Source organism: Pinus tabuliformis, chromosome 7 (assembly GCF_031772625.1).
Source record: "Pinus tabuliformis cultivar Carrire ecotype Pingquan chromosome 7, CPIR1, whole genome shotgun sequence".
Classification (NCBI taxonomy): domain Eukaryota; kingdom Viridiplantae; phylum Streptophyta; class Pinopsida; order Pinales; family Pinaceae; genus Pinus; species Pinus tabuliformis.
This window is the reverse complement of record NC_142293.1, coordinates 1,811,483,871-1,811,491,901: the sequence shown is the minus strand read 5'-3', so window position 1 is coordinate 1,811,491,901 and position 8,031 is coordinate 1,811,483,871. Positions and strand designations below refer to the sequence as shown.

Below are 8,031 nucleotides of genomic sequence, written 5' to 3'. Positions count from 1 at the left end.
GGAGATATACTCACCTCCTCTATCAGTTCTCAATACTTTTATATGCAGCCCGCTTTGGTTCTCCACAAGTGCTTTGAAATTTTGGAATTTCTCAAAGACTTCACTTTTGTTCTTGAGGAAATATATCCAAGTCTTTCTTGTAAAATCATCAATGAATGTCAAGAAATATAGGCTGCCAGCTAATGATGGAGCTTGCATTGGTCCACACAAATCTGAGTGGATAATCTCTAAGGGTGCCTTTGCCCTTATACTTTTCCCTGATGGAAAACTCTCTCTATGTTGTTTGCCCAATATACAACCTTCACAAAGGCTGTCCGGCTTCTCTATTAATGGTAATCCTCTTACCATTCCTTTTCTGCTCAATAAGTTTAGACCTCCAAAGTTTAGATGCCCGAATCTCAAGTGCCATAACCAATTCTCATCCTTTGGCACGCTTTGGAAAGCCTCTTGGGTGACTGCTGCCATTTCCCTTTTGTTCTTCATGTCTGCCCTGATCCGGAGAGGGAACATCCTGTTCCTTGTCATCTTCACTTCAGCAATGCATCTTTTGCTGGGTGGTATGTCCATGATGGTGCACACATCATTTACAAAGTAAACATTGTAACCCTTTTGGATAAGCTGTCCAACACTCAATAGGTTACATCTCATTCCGGGGACATAGTATACATCTGCTATGGTTTTCATTTCTCCTTTCTTTGTAAATATTTTTACCTCCCCTTTTCCCATAACAGACACTTTACTATCAGTTCCTAGTGTGACCTCTGATTTCAAATTCTGATTTAAGGCTGAAAAGAGGGCTATATTCCCTGTCATATGGTTGCTGCAACCTGAGTCTAAAAACCATATGTCCTCACTATGTGTTTCAGCCATGTTACAAGCTAACAGGACATTTTCTTGACTGCTGTTTTCTCTTGTAACATTTGCATTTTGTCTGCTGTTCATATCATGCTGTTTCTTTCTACAATCACTAGCATAATGTCCATACTTTTTGCAATAATAGCATTGAACATTAGATTTATCATACCTTTGTCCTTGAGCCTGATACTGATCTCTTTGTTGGCTGCTGCCTTGACCTTGGTTCTGATTTGAATTGCTGCCTCTTCCTTGTGCATTTGATGGGCTGTTCCTTCCACCTTTGTTCTGACTTCTGCCTCTTCCTCTTCGGTTTCCTCTTCCTTGACCTCTTCCTCTTCCAAAAGACATCTGGGTCTTGAAGGCTTGCTCAAGGGATGAGTTTTCATTCCTACTCAACCTCTGCTCATGAGTCATCAGAGATGCATGCAGCTCATCAACTGAATATTTTGAGAGATCCTTTGTCTCTTCAATGGTGGTGACTATGGCATCGAACCTTGAGGGTAAGACCCTCAATATTTTCTCCACTATTCTTCTATCTTCAATTGTTTCTCCATGAGTTCTCATTTGTGTGATTACACCAATCACATGAGTGAAGAATGATTCAATGTTGTCTGACTCCTTCATGTTCAAGTTTTCAAAATCCTTTCTCAGCATTTGCAATTTTGCTGTCTTCACTCTCTCCATGCCTTGATAGGCTGTCTTGAGAGTTTGCCATGCTTCATGTGATGTTGTAGCTGCTGCTATCCTTGGGAATATACTCTGGTCCACTGCTTGATACAACAAGACAATGGCCTTTGCATCCTTCTTCCTATTGAGCTTCAGCTGATCCTTCTCTCCCTGAGTTAATGCATTGAACTCAGTTTCATCTGCTGGTTCCTCAAACCCATATTCTACTAGTTCCCATATATCTTGAGCGATGAACAAAGCTCTCATGGTTATAGACCAGTAGTCATAGTTCTTCCCATTAAAGTGTGGGAGCTGGGTGTTGAACATACCCATGCTTGTGCTTGCCATTCCTTGCATCTTGAACTATGGTTTTAAATCCTTGACTGTGATTTTTTTTAAAAACTGACTGTCTTCAGCAATAACAAGAGAAATGCTTTTGGGGAATACCTGAATCCTTCGCTGTCTGAGTCTTCTGTCTACCTGAGGGGTTTTGCTGCAGCAACAACCTTCTCCCTTCAGCTTCTTTGTCTCCTACAAAGAGCCTAAGCCTTGCTCTGGTACCACTGTTGGGTATTTTTAAATGGAGAAAATACCAAAAACCAAATAAAATTCACCACAGAGACAATGCTCTGTTTACTCTGTCCAGGATCTTTTGCAGACAACCTCTTAAAACTAAAATGACTCAGAAGACACCATTACACAGTCACAACACATTTCTATTAATTTAAAACAAGCATTCTGTTACATATTTCTTCCTCTGTGCAAAGAGGGAATTACAAAAAAAAACTCTGTTGCAGACACAAATTTTCCACTGCTGTGGATATTACATAAACAACTTCAAAACATTCTTGTGTTTTTCATTTTCAGACAAACACTACAGCACTGCTGTGCATAAAAAAAAATCACTCACCCTCGTGCGTAGCCACACCACTCACAACATTACAAAAGGAACTACACTCAAAACTACAACACGTAGACATATTTGTTTTAACGTATGACAATGTGTATACAAAAAAAATATAAAAATAAACGTATGACATATGGGACATATGCCCATAACTCTATTAAACACTTCCCCATAACAAATATTAAAGCCTCCACCAAAAACTTACGAACAACATTAAATACATTTAATTTGCTTCTCAGCGGTCAACAAAGAAACTTCACGCAAAATCTGACTTGTCGTGGGCCCGTGCACCTTCCAGAGATCGATGGCGGAGATCACCCGATCAAATCGTTGAGCCGATCCAACGTGGTTCGCACACCCTCCTCCGGCAAACCAAACGACTTTTACCGTCCGGGGAAAGTGGTTTTTGGGCATTCGTACATGGGACGCGTGGCGGCAAGTGAATGTGTTCGGAGCCTTCCTTACGGAAACAACCTTTTCGGAAAAGCGGTGCAATATCCCTTCAGCGGGTTTGTGGTTTTGTTTGGTGGTTTTCGGCTGCGTTGAAATTACACATTTAACAACGTCGCCATTCAGGCAGCGGTACTCACCACCGCGTTTTATGTGCCGCAGAAAACGGAGGGTTGTGAGATTTGGAGGTGGTGTCCGCTCATTCTGTCCAGCCTTGCCTCTATAGTAATGACTGCGCTTTATATTCAATATGTCGTCCAGCAGTTGGGCCTACTGAAGAATGGGAGACAACTCCAAGAAGAACACGATCTTCTAGTCGAGATGTTTGCTCGAAACTGGAGGATTCGCCTCTTCTCCACCTACGGAAGTAGGACTGTATTTCATGAGGCAACAAACTGCTGGTGGATTGCACGAAGAATTGCTTTTCTCCTTATGCTTATCGCATTCACAGTCTTCCTCACGCTCTCCTGCACCCATTTGCTGTGCTAACAATCCAATGTTTCAGGAGAAATAAAGATGCAGGTGGCCTAGAAAAAGGTTTGTAGAAGCCTGCAGCGTACAAATTTGAGAATTCCTACCATTTGCTTTTAAGGAAAGTAAAGATGCAGGTGACCTACAAAAAGTGTTGTAGTTGCCATGCTCTCCTGTACCATTTTGATTTTTAACGGTTTGGTGTTTCAGGAAGTATAAAGATGGAGGCGGCCTACAAAAAGTGTTGTAGGTGTCGTGCACACTGTTGTTTTCTTTTTGTCCTACCTTGCCTTTGTATTATAAATATAGTGGTGAATTTGGAATGTAATTGTAAATAAGATGAATATATGTATAGTGGTAAGTTTGGAATGCAATTGCAAAATAATATGAATGCATTCATAGCGGTTTAATAATAAAAAAAAGACAATATAAAGATCAGTATAAGAAAAGACATTCTTCAATCCAAAACTACCATATAAATCTCAAAACACTCTATGAAACTACCATATAAATCTCAAAACTCCCTAGGAAACTACCATAAAAATCTCAGAACACTATGAGTATTGGTTGCTCGAAGCTTTCAAAGTACGTGATACCGGAAAGATATTTGTTTAAGCTTGAATGAAATAATTTTGTGTTTAACTTATTAATTAATATTTATAAGACATTTTTTTTTATTTTAAAATTATTGAGTTTAGAGGCTCATTCTACAGCTTACTATGATGTGTAATTTTATCTATTTGTCATTAAAGATGAAATTTTAGTCATGTTTATCAAAATAAAAATTTAAAAAAATCTAAAATTAAATAACTATACAAAACATTTAAATAATATCTATTCATAAAAAAAAATGTACACCTGAAAAAATTAGATCCCTCTCAACTCATATTAGATCAACTCATATTAAATCTTTATTTGAAATGAATCTATACTGGTTTAAATCTGAAAATAAATACCCAACAATTTATTATTTTATTAAATGTTATAGGCCGAAACTGAAATATAATGTTAATATAAAAGATTAATGTAATATTTTAATACCCCCTTCTGTTAAAGACATCAGTCTGGCCTCCATCACTTTGAATATATAATAAGATGGTATCATAATCTATACTTTCGTGGTATGTTGATCAAAACAGAAACATGAATGTGCAAACATTCTCAGAATTTATGAATGAAAGCATTTTTTTCTTCTGCTGAAAAAAGCATAGCCGATGCCGGGATAACAGGGGCCTTCAAGAAAGCTAAGCAAACGGCAAGTACTTGAAACCCCACATCTTAGAAAACTTGCTAGGCGCTTCTCCAGTAACTTTGGGAACCCCGAACAAGAAAATGAGCAGAATGTAACCTTGGGAACCCTGAATCAGAAATGAGCAGATGGTCATACCAATAACAAAATATGGGAGGGTGGAGAAGATCCGTTTTCACAACCCAATCACAATAAATGACAAAATGGGGCTCACCACAAAAACTAAAGACTACACGGACCTGAGTTGAAACCCATTACAGGAAATAATTTACAATATCTGAGATAGTAATAAGTCAGACGAAAGAGAATCACATACAGGGAAACGACCTCCAACACCAAAATAACCCGCGAAAACACTTCGCCTCTTGGAGCACCAACTCATCACTATACAAATAGCCGATGAATCCAATAATCGGGGAGATTGGAAACCCAATAACAGATAGTAGATTACCGAAATGGCCAACATGCCATCAAACCCCAACTCCTACGCCTCCACAAGCCTTACCTGCAAACGTTCAGCTTGATCAATTGGCAGGAAAACCATGAGCACAAAGATCAGAATAACCAACCTAAGAATCTGCTACCAACTCTCACAACTCCTCCTGAAGGTATCGAACAGCCACAAAGATCAGAATACTCCCGCTTGAAGGAGGAAATAGCCGAGGAATCCTCTCGCTTCTTCCCCTCCTGCTAGGAAACAGCCGTAACACCGGTGACCTCCATCTAGGAAATAGCCTTGACAGGAGAAGGTACTTTATCTCCTCCTTCTGGGAAATTAAATATGAGGTGGAGGTACTTTAAAGTTAATGTACAGACACAACACTCTTTCCTCATCATTGCTTGCGTTATTTAAATCTGCTTTCTTTTTAGCATTCCCTTTAGCTGTACAAATCATAAAAACCAAAGCAATCGGCGTATGATTGACTCTGTCTTTCTCAACGAAAAACGCGGCGAAGCAATTGGCGTATGATTGACTCTGTCTTTCTCAACGAAAAACGCGGTAAGACAGATTTACCAGTTTATTTAGCCATTAATAAGTGGGTAGGATATGTTCAAAGTCTCACTAGATTGTTTTTTTCGTTGAAAATCTAAAAAATTCTAGTAATATTTTGAGAAATTTTGGCAGGGATTTTTGTAAATCGAAATTAAAGTTGTTAAACTTCAAGATTTTGGGTGCTCTAAAGGTTTTTGATGGTGCTAAATCCATTGCCATTTTCAAAAAAATATGATTTAAACACGGCTTCTACAAGATTTGTTGAAATTCCGGCCAAAAGTGGCTGTCTCACCGATTCCTGACTTGTCCAATATACGTGCTTCATTTTTATGGTGGGCATATGCTGCTTCATGCATTTATCTCTGAATAAACATGTAAATATTGGTTGTGGAAACCCGACCTATATATAGGGCGTTGTCTTTTGTGAGACTTTTTGAAAACTTTTCTCGTGGGTTTTTCTAGTCTAATTTTTTCAAAATATTGAAATCACAAGTTTAATGGGTAACCCTACACCATAGAAGTACCCTAAGGGTTTTTCAAGCAGCTGAATCCATACATAAGGTCAAAAACCCAGTTTAAATAACACAAATCAAGATTTCACCTCAAATTTTTCCACCCAATTCCACACTTCAAAAAAATCACACTAAAAACAACTCCAAAACAATCTTAACAGCATGACATAACCCCAATTCCCTTCATCATAATTGAACCACCATAAGTATCACGCTAAGTTACACATTGACCAAAAATTTTATAATCAAAATTGTTATTTTTATTTAATAATTTTTTTTAATAAACTTAATTAAAATATTATTTTTAATTTGATTTTTGCTCCCATTTAAATTAAAACAGATACTAAACTTCCTTAGCTTCCTTCCCATCCGATGAAAACCAAATCGACCAATGAAACTCAATATTCCTTACCATTAGAATAATTAAAACCAAATTGATTACATATTAGGAGTGAACAATAAAAATCGAGTTTTCTTTTTCCATGTACCAACAAAAAAAACCAAATGGGATGTATTTGGAGTAATGAATAAAAATCAATCTGACAATAGATTAATAAAAATTATATTTATTATAATAAAGATTAAAAAAAAAAACACTTCTCATTCATGAATTTAAATTATTTATTTGAAAAATGTTTTGGGCAATAATCGTATCAAAATTCATTTGTCAACTGGCAAGTTTGATTCATCGTGAAGACAGGATGATGAATCAGATCATGGTAACCAGTTAAATAAAAAGACATGTGATTCAAACGGTTAAAAGGAAACAACTATTTTTGACCAAAAGAAATGGCTACATTAGAAAGAAACAACTATTTTTGACCAAAAGAAATGGCTACATTTCACTGGGTTCGGCTACAAAAACCTAGACCAAGAGTTAGGGAATTTTTTTTATTAATTAAATATAAATTAGTTAATTTTTATTATTATTATTCATTAAATGCTTAAAATTAAGCAAAGTCATTTAACTAAGTTTATATATAACCTTATTTATTATAAATACTATGTTTAATAAAAACTAATTAAAAATATATTAGTTAAACATTATAATATTTATAATGTTTAATAAATTAATTAATTAATTAACTAATTTATAATTAATTAATAAAAAAATTTCCCAACTCTAGGTCCAATGTAGTTGTTTCTTTTGGTAAAAAATAGTTGTCCTGAAGATGAACCACACTTGTTGGCTCGAAACTGGTCGACAAATGAATTTTGATCCAAAAACATCTCTAAAAAATTTGATATAAATCACAGAAACCTTAATTTAATAAAAATTTAAATTAGTTTACAGTTACAACAAATTTATAAAAATGGTATAAAGCTAAAAAAAAATAAGCACTTTCTATTCATCAATTACAACATACTTATTCTTAAGTTAGTAAAAATTGAATAAGAATATACACTTCTCATTCATAAACTTATTTTACAATTATAATAAATTTATTTTTAAATTATTATTAAATTAAATTCATCTTAATTTTGGATAAACTTATTTTACAATTATAACTAGCTTATTCTTAAATTATTATTAACTCAATAATAATAATAATTTTCATCTGGACTATTTTCATTTCATTTAGACTATTTTCATTTAATTATTTTTGAGTAGGAACTTATATACAATGCAGGCCAAAGCACAGAGATGTCATACCATCTCTAGAAATTTTTGTGAATTTTGGATTTTAGACTAGGAACTTATATACAATGCAGGCCAAAGCACAAAAATGTCATACCATCTCTAGAAATTTCTGCTGCAAGTTGATTTTGGATTGAGTTTTAGATGCACACCTTATATAAGTTTTATGAAATATTACAGAGTTAAATTTTAGGTGCAAAAATTTGAGAAAATATATATCTAGTTGTAGACTCATTTGACTAAAATTCAAATGTAAACTTCCTGAGGACATATCATGAAGCACATGGA

General features: G+C 35.3%; 1 long non-coding RNA gene across 1 annotated transcript; it reads right to left on the bottom strand.

The window, feature by feature from the left end:
- Positions 1 to 4,344: 4,344 nt before the first annotated feature.
- LOC149255622 (uncharacterized) lies at positions 4,345 to 5,413 on the bottom strand. The gene is made up of 2 exons (XR_016266393.1): positions 4,915 to 5,413; positions 4,345 to 4,707 (listed from the first exon to the last, which is right to left on the bottom strand). It is a non-coding gene; the product is annotated as an uncharacterized LOC149255622 (long non-coding RNA).
- Between the last annotated feature and the right edge of the window lie 2,618 nt (positions 5,414 to 8,031).